This window comes from Anabrus simplex, chromosome 2 (assembly GCF_040414725.1).
Source record: "Anabrus simplex isolate iqAnaSimp1 chromosome 2, ASM4041472v1, whole genome shotgun sequence".
Classification (NCBI taxonomy): Eukaryota; Metazoa; Arthropoda; class Insecta; order Orthoptera; family Tettigoniidae; genus Anabrus; species Anabrus simplex.
Genome location: NC_090266.1, coordinates 825,501,454 through 825,521,785, shown reverse-complemented (window position 1 = coordinate 825,521,785; position 20,332 = coordinate 825,501,454). Strand labels below are relative to the sequence as shown.

Below are 20,332 nucleotides of genomic sequence, written 5' to 3'. Positions count from 1 at the left end.
CTCGGGTGTCTGTAGTACACAGAAACAGGCAGCGGGTGATAACAGTGTACACCCCTGACCACCAAACAGACGTAATGCACACAACTTACCTCGTACCACGTGTGTCATGTGACGACCGCATGCGTCGCATCGGCGCATTATCCTGTGCCGCACGCATACCTCTATCCTTGGTGTCAGTTGTCCATTGCATCAGACAGCTTGTGATGTGTCCATGGTGAGTTGTGTTACTGTATACAGCGCATGACGCGTAGTCAAGAGATGGAACTTTACTCGTCACAAGAGTTGGCAGACATACATTTAATGTACGTTGCGGCAGGATGTAGTGTCCGTAAAGCAGCACGAATGTACAGAGAGCACTTTACCAACAGGCGTTATCTTAATTGGAAGATGTTTATCTCCGTGGATACCACCTTACGAGAGACGGGGTTGTGCACCCCACAAAGAACCGGCCAAGGTTCCCGCCAAAGACGTATCCGAACACCAAACTTTGAGGAGATTGTGTTGGATCGTGTGGCCAACCACCCAGCAATAAGCACCCGTCAACTTGCCCGTGAAACGCACTTTCGAAGGATACAGTGTGGAGAGTACTGGCGGAACAGGTATTACACCCCTACCATAAAGAACGTGTGCAAGCACTGGGACCAACACCGCGTTCACTTCTGTCAGTGGATTATCCACCGCAGTGCTGTAGTGTCGAACTTTGTACAGTTCGTATTGTTCACGGATGAGGCCTCGTTCACCGGTGATGGTGTTTCAACAGCCGCAACAGCCATGTCTGAAGTGAGGACATTTCCCACGCCACCCACATCGGTGGCCACCAGCAACGATTCTCTGTCAACGTATAGGCGGGTATTGTCTATGGTCGCCTAATAAGACCGTATTTGCTGCCTTCCCGTTCGACTGGTCCACGTTACCTGGTGTTCTGCGAGATTTGCTGCCACAGTTCCTGGAGACTGTACCCCTTGTTGTCCGTGAAAGGATATGGTTTCAACATGACGGTGTACTAGCACATTTCGATGTTAATATCCGCAAGTACCTGAGCAACACGTACCCTCATCGTTGGGTTGGAAGGGAAGGTCCTGTCCCATGACCAGCGCGATCACCGGATCTCACGCCTCTGAGGTTACGTCACGTATGAAACGTCGTAGAAACGGATGAAGACGTGCTTGCTAGGGTCCAAGCTGCGTGTCTCCTGGTACAGCAGGCACCGGGATCTTTCGAGAGAGTGCGCCAGAACTTCATGTGCCGTTGCCATGCATGCATTGAGACTGGCAGACGTCACTTTGAACAATTACTATGAGTTACGTTGTTGTTATGCGGTTACGCTGTGTATGTCCATAACACAATAAGTATGAATTTCCGACCATTGGTTCCCTATCTCAATATAATCGGTTGTGGGCCCACTATCACCTGTTTCAATTATGACCCAAAAGTTTTGAGACAGGTATAGGATAGGTATCTATGTAGGCTACAGTATGTATGTATAGTTCTCAGCTCGACCGTTATTTTTCTGTTTGTGTTACGGAGAGCGTGATTAAGCACAAAATGTTGCTCCATTTTCCTAAAGGTTGCTGATGGGAAGTATGTTTGAAAAGTATGGATTTGTTAGTTAAATATTATCTAATTTTTACGAGTGTGGGACTTAGTAATCATTAGCCCAGTGTATTTACTACATATGAGATACCTGCCTGAAAACTCGTTTTCTTAAGTGGTATCGTATAACAGGTACAGGATTATCATTAACTGGGGTTAGGATTGCGAAGAGACCGGCCATAGCCTGGAAAAGGTACCGTCCTAGCATTTTCTTGGAAATCCAATTGAAATGTATAAAAAAAGCTATGTCAGTGTTAGCCGATGGGGATTCGAATTCGCTTGTCTCCTTAGACTGGCAGGTCTCTGGCTAACGCTATAAACATGGGTAGGTACACTAGTCGCTGGTTTTGATTTCGTGCTACTATTCTGATTTCTGAAAGTATTGATTGAGAGAAATGCTAATTACACTCTTAGATTCAAACTGCGATCGCTTTCATTCGTGATCACCTGACCCACTTCCAAAGGCGAGTGGGGATGGCTAGATGTGGGCGTGTCGTCCAAGACTCAGAGGTGGTGCGTTTACCACGTTCCGTTTTTACATTCATTGTACGTTTTAATGTCTGTAATGAATATTAAGACTAGTAAAAGATGCCGAAAGTAGCCTATCTCGTTGTCACGGCGCCGCTGTCGTGTTATAGAGGAGGATCGATCGATCAATCAATCACCATTCAGGGCAGTCACCCAGTCCCTATCAGTTATTTACCTAGTATTTTTTTAAACAATTTCAAAGTATTTGGAAATTCATCGAATATCTCCCGTGATAAAATATTCCAACCTCTAACTCCTCTTTCACCGGGCGAGTTGGCCGTGCGGTTAGATGCGCGCGGCTGTGAGCTTGCATCCGGGAGATAGTGGGTTCGAATCCCACTGTCGGCAGCCCTTAAGATGGTTCTCCGTGGTTTTTCCGTTTTCCCACCAGGCAAATGCTGGGGCTGTACCTTAATTAAGGCCACGGCCGCTTCCTTCCAACTCTAGGCCTTTCCTATCCCATCGTCGCCATAAGACCTATCTTTGTCGGTGCGACATAAAACCACTAACAAAAATAACTCCTCTTCCTATAAACGAAAATTGGACCCAATTTGTCCTCTTGAATTCCAGCTTTATCTTCATAAGGTGATCTTTCCTGCTTTTAAAAACACCACTCAGACTTATTCCTCTACTGATAACTTTCCACCCCATCTCTCTACTGACAGCTCGGAAAATAAAGCTTAGTCGAACAGTTCGTCTCCTTTCTCCCAAGTCTTCCCAGCCCAAACATTTTTCTCAACGCTATTGTTTTGTCAGAAATCGCCCAGAACAAATCGAGCTGCTTATGTTTGGACTTTTTCCAGTTCTCGTATCAAGTACTCCTGGTGAGGGTCCCATACACAGGACACAGTAGCTCATTGTCCACGGTGCGATTTGGATTCCTGACTGTGCAACGAATTTATGACTAGTTTCAGGGCCTGGACCCAGCTCTCTGAAGGTGGTTAGCTCATTTCCTTTGTTCATTTTTGCGGGCTTAAGTTTTGACATGCTCGGTTTATAATTTCACATAGCGTGACCTGTTCCCTTACAGTGATGGATACAACCGGTGTGCGTATTTAAATCAGAAATGCAGTGCAATTACTATTGATTTATTAACATTTTTATTTTCCAGCTTGGTATTTCTATACATTAATAGGTAGCTGTAGTGTATTTGCGGGCGGTATTATTATCCGATGGCCATTTATCCAAGGTATACGCTGCTCTATAAAATTGAGCGTCTAGTTCATATTTTTACACCTAGTATCACGGTTGTGAAATAATAATAATAATAATAATAATAATAATAATAATAATAATAATAATAATAATAATAATAATTTCGTAATTGCTTGTAAGCTATATGCCTTACCATCATAAGGAAGAGGGGCGGGGGAGGGATGCCTATTTCTCATTGATGGTGGAGAAGATGGCGACTCAGGAACATCTGATAACGTGTTGAACAGTCATGGCGATTCTATTTATGAGATGGAGAAGGCATCGAACGCGGCTGTTCTCTGGATTTGAACACATTCTCTTATCTTAGAATTGCCATTGGACAGAAGTGCATCATCCCCAGTTTCAAATAATCTAAAATATAAATCTAATGTTTTGGTTGCAACATTCATAATCCGAAATGTGAAGAAATAATTACATTCAAGATAGATTTTCCTAGCAGAATAATCGTGCTATATCAGTGGGATGTGAGATATCAATAGACCTGCTGAGACGTTGGCAGTTTTCCGGCTTATTTTAAGACAATCAGCAGTTAAAAGGGCGTTAAATTATCATCATCATCATCATCATCTGTTTACCCTCCCGGTTCGGCTTTTCCTTCGGACTCAGCGAGGGATCCCACCTCTACCGCCTCAAGGGCAGTGTCCTGGAGCTTCAGACTCTTGGTCGGGGATACAACTGGGGAGAATGACCAGTACCTCGCCCAGGCGGCCTCACTTGCTGTGCTGAACAGGGGCCTTGTGGAGGGATGGGAAGATTGGAAGGGATAGACAAGGAAGAGGGAAGGAAGCGGCCATGGCCTTAAGTTAGGTACCATCCCGGCATTCGCCTGGAGGAGAAGTGGGAAACCACGGAAAACCACTTCGAGGATGGCTGAGGTGGGAATCGAACCCACCTCTACTCAGTTGACCTCCCGAGGCTGGGTGGACCCCGTTCCAGCCCTCGTACCACTTTTCAAATTTTCGTGGCAGAGCCGGGAATCGAACCCGGACCTCCGGGGGTGGCAGCTAATCACGCTAACCACTACACCATAGAGGCGGACACGTTAAATTATTATTATTACAATAATACAATAATACATTGTATTACATTCAAGATAGACAATAATACAATAATACATTGTATAATAATAATAATAATAATAATAATAATAATAATAATAATAATAATAATAATAATAATAATAATAATAATAATAATCGTATGGCCTCAGCTACCGTGTGCAGACATTTCAATTTGACGCAATCTGGCTGTCTGCTCGTCAATTTCGACGTTCCGTTTTACTCTAGGCCCCCACTAGGTGGCAGACCGAGTAAACCGAAACTCTCTTGGGCGTTTATGGCTGAGATTTAATGAATTTTGTCGGGTAAACACCAAATGTGTCACCAGAGATCTTTTACATGCCGACATCGTATGACATGGAGTGTCGAATGGACTTTTTTCCGCCCTTCAAAAATCCGACTACCTCTGCCGGGTTTGAACCCGCTATCTTGGGATCCGGAGGCCGACACTCTACCGCTGATCCACAGAGGCAGCTGTTATTACAATGAAACCTCGGTATCTCAAATCACCTCGGAGCTAAATTTTATTTCGAGTTATCCAAATTTCCAGATACAGAGAATACCGTTTTTGAGCACATAATTCAATCGTGCGTATCTACGGGCGTATACTGAATGCATTATTTTTAACAGTATTTAAAAATATACAAACAAACTCCATTTTACGGCGTCACTTTAATTATATCCCTTATTATAGTAACTTTTTAGACGACAGGATACAGTACATACAGTAGTGAAACAAGAAACATACCTCGGTTAACACCTTTGGGAAAAATCCGTTAGTCTCTTCTGTTGGTTACTGTTAACCTTTCCTCCCTTCACGTTGAAACTTCTCATCAACACCACGCAGCCAAGATTCGTAAATGGAGTTTGTCATCCGCGACTTCGGGGATTGCTTTCGTACGTGACCGGTAATTATTTCACACCCGAGAAACAGCGAGGCTTTGCCGATTTTCCGATCATTAGAAGTTTTTAGTTTTTCGTTCCCCGTTATATTAGCTCCCATAATCACTGTAAACCTTTCTTTACTTGTTAAATGTTCCTCACAAACCACAAATGCCATATTGCACAGATAATGTTGCACAAAACTCGAGTTACATAGTATTGTTTGCTTCGAGAAATTCGTGTAACCGAATTTCGAGTAATAGAGAAATACACGTGAAGAACAGGACAAATGGCCGGGAAATTTAAGTTACTTCGAGATACTGAAAATTCCAGTAATGGAGGTTCGAGATATCGAGGTTCGACTGTATTATTATTATTATTATTATTATTACTTCGTAATGCACAATCATAGAGCGCTTTGGAACTTGTTCATTGGCTTGATGGCTTTCGCCTTCCTATTCTTCCAAGATCTCTTCTTGAACTCACTGGGTTGCCTCTTCCATTCTTCTGACCACTTTGTACCAGTCCTGCTGCTAGTTTTCTTCATAAATGAGTGTTTATTTACCGAGATCCTGAAGACCGCGATTTATCATGTCTTTCCCGATGTTCAATTCATTCAGGTCCCCTCTTGTTTCCTCGAGCCAATTTATTCTCCAGTTTTGGGAAATTATTATATTGAATAATCTTCTTGTGAGTCTATTATTATCCATCCTTTAATTGTGTCCAAAAATTTTCAGACGTATATTCCGTTCAGTACTAATGAAAGCATCTGTGTGACTATAGAGGTCTGCAGTTCGCCTTTTGATCCAAGTTCCATTTTCTTGTGTGGGCCTAAAATGTTCCTGAGATTTTTACGTTCTTGGTTTTCAATATCTTCACTTTTAGAATGACCTAAAGTGAAGGTTTCTGATTCATATAGAGCTTCAGGTAAGATAACTGTTTTGTAATGTTTCAATTTAGCTTTACGTGACATTTCCCGTTTATTGTAGTGATCCCATGTTATGCCTCCGGAAGTTTTGAGGCCCTTTCTGTATTTGCCAAACTGTCTAACCCGAAAGAAGAATGATTTTCCAAGGTATTTAAAAAGGATACCGGTACCTGTGAAATTGTCCCATATGCCGTTTCAATTTTATATTTCTTTTAATTTTGCTGAAAAATTCTGCATATACTTCGTTTTCTCTAATGATATCTGAAGGCCTGCCTGTGGTTCTATTCTGTGTAATATCTCAATAGCATACCTAGTTTCCTCCTTGTTCTTAATGATGATCGCTAGGTCATCTGCGAAAGCCAAGCGTTTCATTTTGATTTTGTTCCCAACAGTCCCGATATTTATGCCTGTGATGTGCTTTTCCCACTCTCTGATGACTTTATATTAAACGGAGTTAAACAGAAGAGGGAAGAGTCCATCTCCTTGTCGAACACCTGTGTGTACTTCAAAAGGGTCAGAAATTTCCCCCAAAAACTTCACCTTAGATTTTGTTTATGATGATTATGGTGATGCTTGTTGTTTAAAGGGGCCCAACATCTAGGTCATCGGCCCCTTAGATTTTGTGTTTGTGAGGGTCTGACGATTCGATTCTCTGTCCTTTCTGTCCACTCGAAGTTCTTCTAACGTTTCGAACAAGGTCTATCTGTTCACAGAGTCATACGCTCTCTTCAAGTCCACGAAGGTGACTATCGTGTTGTTGCTTCTGCGGATCTTCAGAATCATCTGCAGATTCCATATCTGTTCGGCATACGAACGTCCTTTCCTAAAATCAGCTTCATATTCCTCAATAAAATCGTCTGTTTCTTTAGTCGATTTAGGAGGACTTTTTTTCTTTGCCATTTGCTTTACGTCGCACCGACACAGATAGGTCTTATGGCGACGATGGGACGGGAACGGCATAGGAATGGGAAGGAAGCGGCCGTGGCCTTAATTAAGGTACAGCCCCAGCATTTGCCTGATGTGAAAACGGGAAACCACGGAAAACCACCTTCAGGGCTGCCGACAGTGGGATTCGAACCCACTATCTCCCGGATGCGAGCTCACAGCTAGGAGGACTTTAGGTAGAACTTTATAAGCAACGGGTAGTAGGATAGACCTCTGTAATTATTCTGATTATTTTTATTATTATTAATTATAATTTATTATTATTAATAGCATACCTACCTAATAATAATAATAATAATAATAATAATAATAATAATAATAATAATAATAATAATAATATTTAAACCAGTTCATGTTTGGATACAATTTCTGCTTCTGAAACGTAGTTATCTAAACACTATAAATTTAAAATATTTCAAATTCGAGTTTTCCACAAGATAATCTCCTCACTGCGCTTGTCTGTGCTCTGACAAGTGAGCTTCACCCGGTGCAGTGCAACACCAATGGCCATTTATATATATAAAAACGCTGATAATAGACCCATATAAACTTGGAAAGGTTCCATACCTTCTATTTCTGTCCTGCCGCGGGCCGGACCAAGCGGGACGCCCCGAGGAAGCTGTCTGGCCGATGAAATGTTTTATGCTAAGAACACCGGAAATGGTTGGCCTCTTCTCGTTTTAAATTCACCGTGGAGAATATAGACAACTCTTCGTGTACTGTAATGTAATGTAATTTAATGACTCAGTGAGGTATCGTCACTTAATCAGGACTGATGATATTATACGTATATGAGAAGTAATTTTTGCATATTTATGGCATCCTACACGTAGATGCTTGTTGAATTGGTAGACTAGGACGTATTTCCATTTCATGAAGTATGTATTGTATTTTCTGTCAAACGTATCGATCCTCTCTGTCCTAGTCGAGTGCGCTGAAACTGCCCGCCGTCGTGGTTGTAGTCTCCTACTATTTCAGTTATAATAATAATAATAATAATAATAATAATAATAATAATAATAATAATAATAATAATAATAATAATAATAATAATAATAATACGATTAGTGAAAGACTAGAACTGCACAGTTCACTGTCATCCTCCTGTACCTCTTAACGCTCTTATAAATGACACTGTGGTTGGTACTCCTCTGCTGTAGTCTGATAAACGATTCCATTCTCGTGGGGCAGACACAGAAATGAGTTGTTATACGTGTCATTTCGATGGCGAAGAATTACGAGCAGGTTTGATGTTTGATCCCTTGTATCTCTGTTATGAACATTCGAAAAGTAATGAAAATGCGACGAAAGGTAAGATGGGGAATATGTGGTAAGAACACGGCACATTGTCACATTTTCTTAAATTGCATTAATATCTCTCATTTGCATTTTGAGCGTGCTGCAGCTTTGGGAACAATTCTGGCTTAACATAATTGAAAACAACATCACAACAGTCAAAATGTGTCTTCGCAACAGCTTCAGTTAATTTCATTTTAAGCTTTATTGGAAATATATGTTTATATAAAGGATGTCGAGTTGAGAAAACGTGTTGTCATATATGTGTGACAGGTGCAGACAAAGTCGTGCGTTTGTCCATGATAACGCCGAGATTCTTCACTCGTGATTCAAAAAGAATTGAAACATCTTGAAGGATTACTCTGGGTGACGGACGTTTACTTACAATTGTCATTTGAATGTGATAACAAAGAAGAATTATTTGTGACTTTGTACGATTCAGTTTCAGGCCGTGAGCAATAGACGAGCCTTTAAATCTATATTTAATAAGTGGACATTTTCGTGGCGTCTATGCAGATTTGAAGGTCGTCAGCGTACGTATGGTATTTGCAGTGTGTTAGATTCGATGAAATGTCATTCACAAAGGGTAAGAAAAGAAGAGGTCCGAGTAGAGAGCCATGAAGAAACGAGTTCATTATTACCTTTCACACATTGTTGACACCCGTGAAACTGGGAATGCATCCAAGCAGTCGTACTCCGAGAGAAATATAGAGTCATTAGTTTTACAGGTAAAATGTCAATGTCTGCGCTGTCAAAAGCTTTAGTGTAATCTAGTAGTACCAGAACTGTAAATCGTCCTTTATCTATTGCTTGTATATCTGATAAAATACAGTTTGGACGATAATCTTCCTCGTCCAAAGGCGTTTTACTTTCCGGAAGAGATAGCACAATAGCCTTCTTCCAGAGGGATGGATATGAGGAGTATAGAAGAAAGAAATTGATTACATGAGTTAAGTTTGGTAATATTTAAAAAAAGAGTTAGACCGTGCCAGTCCCAATGTCATCAATTCATTTCGCTTTCGTGCTTACCCAGAGGGCTACATTTCTGACTTGAAGGTTTGTCACGTGACTAAAATAGAATTTTTCTCTGTCAGAGGACGGTGGGGGTTGTATCGTAATGCTTTCACGACTCTCTGCTTGTCGTCAGGTCGTACTGGGGAGGGATTAGCGGCAAAATACTCGTTAAGAGTCTTGAGAGTTACTGTAATTTCGTCTCTGTTCTTACTCTTCGTAAGTCCAAGGTTATTAATAGATTTCCACAATGCCATCGCTGTTCTAGCGTTAGGCGTAATTAAACTGTAAGCTTGTCGCAGTTGAGCATGGTGTATTTGTTGTGCTGTCTTGTTTCGTAACTTCCTATATTCTTCATAATGGTGTACGGTAGGGCCCTCTTTGTATTGTCTGTGGGCGCAGTCTGTTTGTTTTATTAGCACCCCCTGTGGGTGGGGGACGCAGACGAAGAACACTCCCACGTATCCTCTGCCTGTCGCAAGAGGCGACTAAAAAGGGCGACCAAGGGATGATCGAATTAGAACCATGAGACTACTTGTAATTAGTACCATCACGCAGGGAACACCATGGGTCGCTTTTACTTGCGCGTAGTACCACTGTGTTAGGTACATAATAGGTTTGTGATTAGTAGCGACAGTGTGTGCTTCCGGCTGGGTTTTACAGTACATGTGATTAGTACAACTCTGTGAGCGACACCATGGATCTGCCTTGCCTATGATTAGTACCCACTATGTGAGGAACACCACGGGATAGTACGAGTCCCTGTGGTTAGTACACTTATGTGAGGAACACCGTAGGTTTGCGTTCCCTGTAAATGGCGCCGCAATGTGAGAAACACCATAGGTCTGTGTTACATGTGCGCATTACATTACCTGTGAGTAGTACCGTAATGTGTGGAATACCGCGAGTCTACGCTACTTTTGATTAGTACCGCAACCTGACAAATACCATGGTTCTACTTTCCTAGCGATAAGTACCATTATGAGGGGCCGATGACCTGGATTTTGGACCCCCTTAGACTACAAGCATCATCGATTCAGGATTGGGCTTTAGAAGCAGTCCCTTGGTCAGTAATACTATTGTTTAACGCTAGTTTCTGGAAATGTGGGGCATTACGGGTCGGATCCACTGATTGTTTTAAATTAATATCGATCCATTCATTCTTCGTCCTCGCGTTTTGAATTCTGGTCAGTTGAGGATTTTGGATTTTTCAAGTGCCATTACATTTCGTCTCATTTCGTACCATTAAGGGCCGATGACTTAGATGTTAGGCCCCTTTAAACAACAAGCATCATGTTCATACTTTGTTAGTTGTCTATTTCGTCATATAATCACGGGGAGGGTCCTTGGGATATTCTGGCCCTCCGTTTTGGGACATGCTTGTCATACAGTTCCGTTACTTTACCATTAAAGAAGGCGATTATGTTGTCTGTATTGCTATAGTTCTATATATCATGCCAGGGTATTTTGTCTGCGTGTTTGAAGAGTATCTATTTATATTTTTCAGTGGTCGGTAGGTGATATATTTCTGGAAGGATGTTGATGGCCGGAGGTTGTACGAGACGTACAGTCTATTGCCTCATGTGCAGATATACCAGGTACAAAGGTCTAAGCAACATTGAGAACTCCGCCTGAGTTGCTAGTAACTATACTTGGGAACAAAACATGACGGCCTCAGTTCCTGGAAGCGAGCTGGAAGCCAGCAGTCAGTTACATCCTCCACCCTGCTGAGTTAACGAGTTCTAAGTGATCCTTGTTTGATGTGGAGAGGTTGCCAAACTCCTGTCTCCCACACTCTTTTCTGACTTTGCCGTTTCTTCGTGTCGAGTGCTTTGGACGATTTGGCAAATCTGGCTACAGTAGACGTAGTAAACCCTATAAGCCGATAAGAGACACTGGGCTGTCGCTGGACAGTGGTGGTGTGAGGCGAGGTCGTCTTGTTTTGTCCTCAAGTATACAAGATCTGATAGTGTGTGCGAATGAGACTTGTGGTGAGTTGGAGAGAGAGACAAGATGTCCATATTATATGCTTAAAACAGTGTTTTGAGTCGCGTGGTTTCGTAAAAGTTTATGTCAATTAAGTCCATGTGAAAGTCTCCCATAATTATTGTGTGCGGGTAGTCTGTCAGTAGTCTACTTAAGCCAGCTTCAAAATCTTCTAAGTGGCTTGTTTTCAGAGGATTGTAAACTAATCCTACAAGGGCTTTAATCCCGTTCGCTCTGATTTCAACAAACATGTATTCCGGTTCTCTCTCGTACCTGCCTGGCGAATGACCTTGCAACTTGGGTTTGAGGTTGGTTAAGAAATAGTCACAACCCCCCCCCCCCTTTTCCCATCCTACCGCACTTAATGTGTGCGGTCATTTCTCAGAAGTGAGTAACCTTCTAGACGACACAGAAAAGAAAATCCTTTTTAACATCAGTTGACTGAAACGTATTAATTTTTTTTTACAATTTGCTTTACGTCGCACCGACACAAATAGGTCTTACGGCGACGATGGGATAGGAAGGTCCTAGGAGTAGGAAGGAAGCGGTCGTGGCCTTAACTAAGGTACAGCCCCAGCATTTTCCTGGTGTGAAAATGGGAAATGACGGAAAACTATCTTCAGGGCTGCCGACAGTGGCGTTCGAACCCACTATCTCCCAGATGCAAGCTCACAGCTGCGTGTCCCTAACCGCACGGCCAGCTCTCTCGGTACGTATTAGATAACTTTAAAAAAGATATCAAAGCATAATATATATTTTAGGTTGACGTTTCGCAATTTCTTTTCCAGTTGATTACTTTAAGAAGCAGTGGAAAGACAATCGGGATAGTTAATACAAGATACTACTGAAGGGGAAACCGCTTACTAGATCTGCTGCACTACTGTTCTCGAGAAAGTGGCCACTCTTTGAGAGACTGGAGTTCTCAAGTGATGCCCAACGAGAGAGATCCTTTTTCTGCAATAATGTATTTCATAAGGGGAATCTAGCAATCATGAATGTTCCGAGTTGTTCACCAGCCCCTTCCGATCTAGTTTTATGCATCCCGCTGCTTTTACTACAGATCTGAAATATATCTGTCCCTCTCCCTAAACTGGGGTAATATAACGAGATAATGTGGTTACGGGCTAGAAGACAGGAGGAATCGTGAGCGCCACTATTAATTCATTATGGGTACCTCGAATGAACCCGTAAAACGAGCACATATAGGAAGAACACGTACCTTACAACAGGTGGTGCACACACAGACCAGGAGCAGATATTGAATAGACTAGGAACTACGCGCTGCATGTCAAACCTCGCAGTAGCTCACATGGCAAGGGCGCGGTGGGAGATGTGATCTAGATGTACGGTTAAATCAGTGAAAGTATTTCTTTTGATCAATGAGTATTATTAGGACATTTTCATAATTCCTTAGACATGTTAACAGTCGTTAATAAAGGATCGGGGCTTGATAGCTGAAGTGATGCCATCGCCGACTTAATCACAGCTGTCGCTGTTTGAATCACAACTAATGTATCTGGAATTTTTGAAACGAAAAGTCTCTTTCCCGGTGTTTGTTTTCTACGTACATCTGGAGGTCTGTGTCAAGAGAACGATATCAGCAGTTATGTAAAATTGTAAGTTTGCTTGTTTTTGCGTATTAGAAAGTCATATTTGACGTCCTTATTTATAAAACTTGTATAAGGAAAATCTTCCAAAACATACGGGTAGAACTGGATACCCGGTACGTCACTCAAAGTAATTGATATTCGTAGCCGTGAGCTTGGATTCGGGAGATGGTGGTTTCGAATCCCACCGTGAGCAGCCCTGAAGATAGTTTTTCGTGGTCTCGTTTTCACACCACGTAAATGTTGGGGCTGTACCTTAATTAAGGCCACGGCCGCTACCTACCCAATTCTAGCCCCTTCCCATTCTTGCGTCGCCGAAATCCTTCGATGTGTTAGTGCGACTTTAGACCACTAGAAAAAAAGTAATTGATATTTTCAGTGTTTCCTTCCCGAGAGTATCGATACTGAATTACTAATATAGTGACTCTGTGAAAGGATTGTGATATTCTATAAGTCTCGATAGCATAGTATCTTCGCGCCCGATTGGCCTGTGTACGATTCCCAACAGTTTTATGAGTTTAAGACTGGTTTGAAGAGCTGAAAATAGGTACTCTCCATCTCCAGGTTACACAATTGAAAAGGGAATTGGGAAAAATCCCACTGTCGACCATTCTAAAAGTATTCTTCCTGTGGTTTCCTCACTTCAACTCCAGGGGAATGCAGAACTGGTACCTGAGAGCACCAAACCAAACTTCATTGCGCAACAGCATCAAACGACCTGGCCTACCAAGCGACCGCTGCAGCCCGAAGGCCTGCAGATTACGAGGTGTCATGTAGTCGGCACGACTAATCCTCTCGGCCGTTATTCTTGGCTTTCTAGACTGGGGTCGCTATCTCACCGTCAGATAGCTCCTCAATTTTAATCAGGTAGGCTAAGTGGACCTCGAAACCAGCCCTTAGATCTAGGTCAAAATCCCCGACCTGGCCGGGAATCGTACCTGGGGCATACGGGTAAGGTGTAGGCACGCTACCCCTACACCGCAAGACCAACAGCAGAGAGCACTGCCACTTCATAATCCATCCCCAGTTATTTACTGATACACACACACAGTGCAGGTTCCACAACAAAAGTTCATCTGATGGACTCCAAATACTAAGTACACAAGGCTGTTCGGAAGTTGTCCCAAGCCCATTCTACCAAGAAAGAACATCCTTTTTCGTAATATTCTCCCATATATCTTAAAAAGATAGTACTTGAATACAAAGTTGTCCGTCATGTTGGTTTGCGTGTACACTTCTGGACACAATAAGTGACCGGCTGAAAATTCAAAATCCCAGAGTACAAGCACTACCAAAGCACATCATCATAGAGATTTCTTGGGTAGTTAATATACCGAGGTTTCTCAACACTGTGCCAGTAAAGGGGTATTCTTCAGTAAAGTGTTTTCTAGAACGAGTTTAAATAATAACATTATTCTTATTCTTCTTCCTAGTTTCTGCCACTTCCCCTATTCAATTGCCTTATGTGGGTTCGTCCAAGTTTTACGGACGGATATCCTTCCTGACGCCCGTCCTGTGTGGAGGGATAGGCTGTATTCACCAAATTCGTGTTCCTGTGGTGGTTGGCCATGCTATGTGGTGTACATAGGTGAAGATTCGTGGTAAGAGCTGGAGGGATTAACCAAACGCGGTTAAAATCTCCGATCTAGTCAGGCATCGAACCTAGGGCCCTATGAACCAAACGTAACTACCATTCAGTCAAGAAGTCGGACGAACGAATTCCCTAATCGCTGATTGTCATTTTTCGAACATAATAGAAGTCCGTAAGTTTATTGGCACAGTGTCTATTGGACAAATATTTATTAATGAGTGTGACAAGAAATATTTGATTACATAAGACTATCGCGCAAGACGAGGCACACGAAGTTAGAGCTAATTCTCCCGTACAGGAGTCTGCTTAGTCTTCGTGTTAGGAAGTGTACATTGTGATCTAGGTTCGAATTTTGATCTGGGAAGTCTGCCCGGAGTGCGTTCTCAACCTGGAATATTTTCTTAAGGAAATGGTGAGCCAATACCTCATTTCAAACGCAGGGGAACCTCACCAAATTTTAGGCTAAGGTACATAGAGTTAAAGGTTTTTCTCTGCCCTTCCATTTTTAACACCCGTCAAGTACACTTTATAATTTCCTCTCTCTTCCGGAATTTGAAGGAAATGGATAGATTTAGTTAAGAGCGATGTAATGCTGAGAGGTCATGATTGGGACAAGTTGGTGGAGGAAGAATGGTACAAGGACAGGATGAGATGGAGGAGGCTCATATACCACACCCGGGAAACTGGAGATGGTTTAGGATGATGATGATGACCAGGCAGATTCCCTGTACTGTAGTGAACTCAGAAGAACAACAACAACAATAATAATAATAATAATAATAATAATAATAATAATAATAATAATAATAATAATAATAATAATAATAATAATAACATCTGGACAATCATGCGAGACTTTCTTGAATGAGACTGGAATAATGGCGGGAAACTGAACTGGTCTCCCAGAAATAGTCTTATTCGGCCTACCGAAAGCCTATTGGTATGAGTGCGGTAACGCCTTGCATGTTGTGGGCCAGTCTGGCGGACCAGCCATACATGGCCACGGCCATTGGCATACCGCCCCGTCCCACAACCAGGCTCGGCACGCCGTGTCCAGCCTATAATTAGAGCGGATTAAAGAAGAACTTTGTTGGGATTAAATCGTAAAGTAGGCCATATACCGGTGCATTATTAATCATTTTGTTGAAATCCGTACACACTTGAAAGATACTCCTAGAATAAGTCATCCTGGTTTGCTTAGAAAGCAGTTTTCAGTAATGTCTACGCAGACTTTTCAGTTGTTCAACACGTGATGAAATAACATTATTATTATTATTATTATTATTATTATTTGTGTTAAGAGGACGTATCATATAGGTCATATGTCTGAATACAAAATTACTTTTGGTGGGCGATCAAATAAAACAATTAAGTTCACAAAAATAGATTGTATATAACAACGTTTGTAATAAACTAAAATAAAAGAGAAATAAAAGCTGCTCTCACTATATCATTCCACCAAGATGTTCGCTTTTTCCCATCCTTCCTCACAGTTGTTCCTAGACATTCTCTTGCTGTTTCTACTACAGCATCCCTGTATGCCACCCATTCCCTTTCTTTATCCTGAACCTGCTTACTGTCTACTGTTTGGAACTTTTCACTAATGATATCCATGTACTTCTGTCTAATTTCCTCGTTCTGGAGTTTTTTTCAACCCTTACCCGTATACAGACAGTTTTCACTTTCTCTATCCAAGGCCTAGAGATACTTAGTTCTCTACTTATCATATAGTGGTCTGTATCATCAAAAAATCCCCGGAATACCTTCACATTCCGGGCAGATTTCCTGAATTCAAAGTCGGTTATGATATAACCTATTATAGGTCTGGCCCTGCCATGTGTAGCGGTGAATAGCCTTATGCTTGAAGAATCCTATACTAGCACAGAAGTCCAGCAGATGCTTCCCATTCCTATCAGCTTTTATATCTGTCACGCATTTACCAATCACCCTTTCGTACCCTTCAGTTCCATTTCCAGCTCTCGCATTGAAATTGCCCATTAGCACTATCCTATCCTTGCTGTTGACCTTGACTACGATTTCACTCAATGCTTCATAAAACTTGTAAACTTCATCCTCATCTGCACCCCCACTTGGTGAATACGCTGAGACAATTCTCGTCCTAATTCCTCCAACCTCCAAATCTATCCACATCATTCGCTCATTTACCATCCTAACAGAAACGATGTTGTGTGCAGTAGTATTCCTGATGATCTGTCCTACCCCACTCTCCGCCCTTCCCTTTTTAACACCCGTCAAGTACACTTTATAATTTCCTCTCTCTTCCTCGTTATCTCCCCTTACCCGAATATCATTAACTCCAAACAGATCCAGACGCATCCTCTTTGCTGACTCAGCCAGTTCTAATTTATTTCTTCCATAAGCCTCGTTAATATTCGTAGCTCCCGATCGAATTCCATTTCGCTCGCAAAGTTGTTTCCAAGGAGCCCCTCGCCTGCCAAGTTGGGACTCCATTACTCCCATAGGCCCGAGGCTTGCTTAAAACGTTGTAAGCGTGCTCGATGAAACATTCTGTGAAGCAGGATGCTACCCTTACTTACACACAGTCCAAGTAACGATCTGTCGTCTAACGGGTAGGGACCGCCGGTGGATTGCATAGCCCTAGCCGCCTGAGCACAAGGAGGGCCATGTCCCAGATGCCCACGTCCCAGATGCCCACTCCTATTCCATAGCAACTGGTGTCCCGACTCTCAGGACCACTTACTAGGCCACTGAGCCGTTGCCCATGGTTCACGAACTAGGACATGACTACAGTAACCCACACCATGAACCATTTACTGTTATTATTATTATTATTATTATTATTATTATTATTATTATTATTATTATTATTATTATTATTATTATTATTATTTCCAACAAATGAGTTACGTTGTTCAGTTTTTATTGACTGGACATTCCACCGACTGCTGTTACGGTCTTCGGAGAAGCCGATGTGCCGGAATGTTGGCTTACAAGAATTCTTTAATATATCGGTATATCTACAGACATGAGGCTAGCGTATTTGAACACCTTCAAATACCATCGGACCACCGGAAAGCCAACAGCTAAGCCACTACACTAATAACGCCTTGTCCAAAATTCCATTCTGGAGCTGTATGGGTGTGTGGGAGGTGGTTGTGTGATTTGGGGGAGGGGGTAGTAGTTGTGTGATTGAGGGAAATGACTCATGCATACCAGTTGTAAGCTAGGATATTAATGAATACCGATTTGGGAACTTCATATTCAAGAGGAAGTTCAGGAGCTCCGCACCATGCCTTATTACATGCTCGCATGCTCGTTCAGTCACTGGACTATAACAAAATTGGTTTAAGTTCCATTATGTATTACAATCTCTTTCTAAATATTTGGGCCATTACTGTCGCAAGTACACGCATTACAGTAACATAGATCATCATGGTGCTCAAATACGTCAGCTTTGTATCGGTAGATTTACCGACAACGGACATATAAACGACTTCCATGCAGGACAAAATTCTGGCACCTCGGCGTCTCCGAAAAGTGTAAAGATTATTTATGGAGCGTAAAACAAATTGTATTATTATTATTATTATTATTATTATTATTATTATTATTATTATTATTATTATTATTATTATTAAACATCTCTGATCTACTGCTGTTGCTCTGTTAGTGTATACCAATGGTGCCTTTGGCACTTTGTCTCATTCTAACTCTGCCAATTGAAGAGACTTCAGTTTTTGTAGATGTATGATCGTTCTTATATTTGTTTTGAATGACAGTTGACAGTGATTGGTGTGGTCACTTTGTTACTTGTTCCAGTAAGATTAGAAAATGAAAACTTTTTTTCCAAAAATGAGCTCTCATCATTGTAAAATGTGGCGTATGGCTGCATATACAGTAGATTCGCATAGCAGAATTCAGCCAGCGCGGCACAGCATATAAACCTACGAGGACTGGTGGAGGAGATTTGTAATCTTGTCACTGATCCAGGCTGGAGAAAGTGGACAGTTTCCGGTTTGATGACGCCCATACAGTTCAGTGTTGGAAAGCTATTAGAACAAGAAGCAGCGAGAGTTCCTGCTTCTATCAGAATAGTCAGTGTTGCTCGTTTTGTACTAGCATTTTCGCTACCTATCATTATGTCTCTGTGGTTTGACAGTGAGGTCCTAGTTTAGAACCATCGTTCTAGTGAAACTAAATTCAGAAAATTATTGAGTAATCGCAGGTAAATTTAGTCAGTTGTAATACATTATTTGAGTAGCTCAGATGGTTGAGGCTCTGGCCTTCCGACTCCAACTTGGCAGGTGCGATCCTGGCTCAGTCCGGTGGAATGTGAAGGTGTTCAGATACGTCAGCCTCGTGTGGGTAGATTTACCGACACGTAAAAACTCCTGTGGGGCTAAATTCTGGCACCTCGGCGTCTCCGAAAACCGTAAAAGTAGTTATCGGAACGTAAAAACAATATTATTATTATTTTAATTTTTTCTTGGAGACCTACGTTCATCTTAACGTAATTTTAAAATAGACAAAAAGCGAGGATTACTATTCTTAATTAGATGAGGTGAAATTCTGAGCAAACATTAGGTTTTAATTCTCGTGAAATTTAATGATTGGTAAATCATTGAATTTTGCTGCACATTGTACTATGCCGTTCAAGCACCCTTTAATACTTAACCCTTAGAATGCTACTGAAATGTGATAGTACAGATACATAATTTTTTCCTCACAGCCTTCCGACAAATGTGGGATTGTGCTATACCGTACATCGAGACTGGTCATAGGCCCTATACTCATCAGACCGTATTCACTCGCAAGCTGATGGGCAACAATGGCCATACATTCTAAAATTACACTACAGTGACAATATGTCAGGACTAATTTTCAGAAGACATTTTACCAACTGGCATCGGATAGATGGTTTCGAGTCCGTACTGCAGCCATCTCAGGCCCCGTGTAATCCCACGAAGTGCTCTTCCAGGTCTCCTTTGGGGGCCGTACAGAAGGGAGATTCCGTAGAAAAGCCAGAGAGTTCCTCCGAGCACCCCTCCGCGGATGACGAGTCAACTGATGATCCCGCAGTCGGCTCCATCCGGGAACGTGTTTGCCACGGGCTTTACGTCGCGCCGACACAGATAGGTCTTATGGCGACGATGGGATAGGAAAGGCCTAGGAGTTGGAAGGAAGCGGCCGTGGCCTTAATTAAGGTACAGCCCCAGCATTTGCCTGGTGTGAAAATGGGAAACCACGGAAAACCATTTTCAGGGCTGCCGATAGTGGGATTCGAACCTACTATCTCCCGGATGCAAGCTCACAGCCGCGCGCCTCTACGCGCACGGCCAACTCGCCCGGTGGAACGTGTTTGGACCTAGATGGCCCTTCACATGACGAGACCCAAGACTCACTGAATCAGTCCACCACCTTCGCTGGAACATCAGCTACCACCATCAACGCTACGCCGAGCGAGCCCCAACAATGCACTACATCAATGACGACGACGGATTGCATCCAGTAGGTCTAGTGTGTTCGAACTCCACTGTCTGCAGCCTGAAGATGGTTTTCCGTGGTTTCCTCATTTTCACACCAGGCAAGTGCTGGGGCTGTACCTTAATTAAGGCTTCGGCCGCTTCCTTCCCATTCCTGGCCCTTTCCTATCCCATCGTCGTCATAAAACTGTGTCGGTGCGTCGTAAAACAAATTGTAAAAAAAGGAA

At 42.3% G+C, this 20,332-nt stretch overlaps 1 protein-coding gene across 5 annotated transcripts in view; it reads left to right on the top strand.

Moving 5' to 3' along the window:
• ssh (Protein phosphatase Slingshot) overlaps positions 1-20,332 on the top strand; it is an 834,886-nt gene that overhangs the window by 710,327 nt on the left and 104,227 nt on the right. The window lies entirely within an intron of this gene.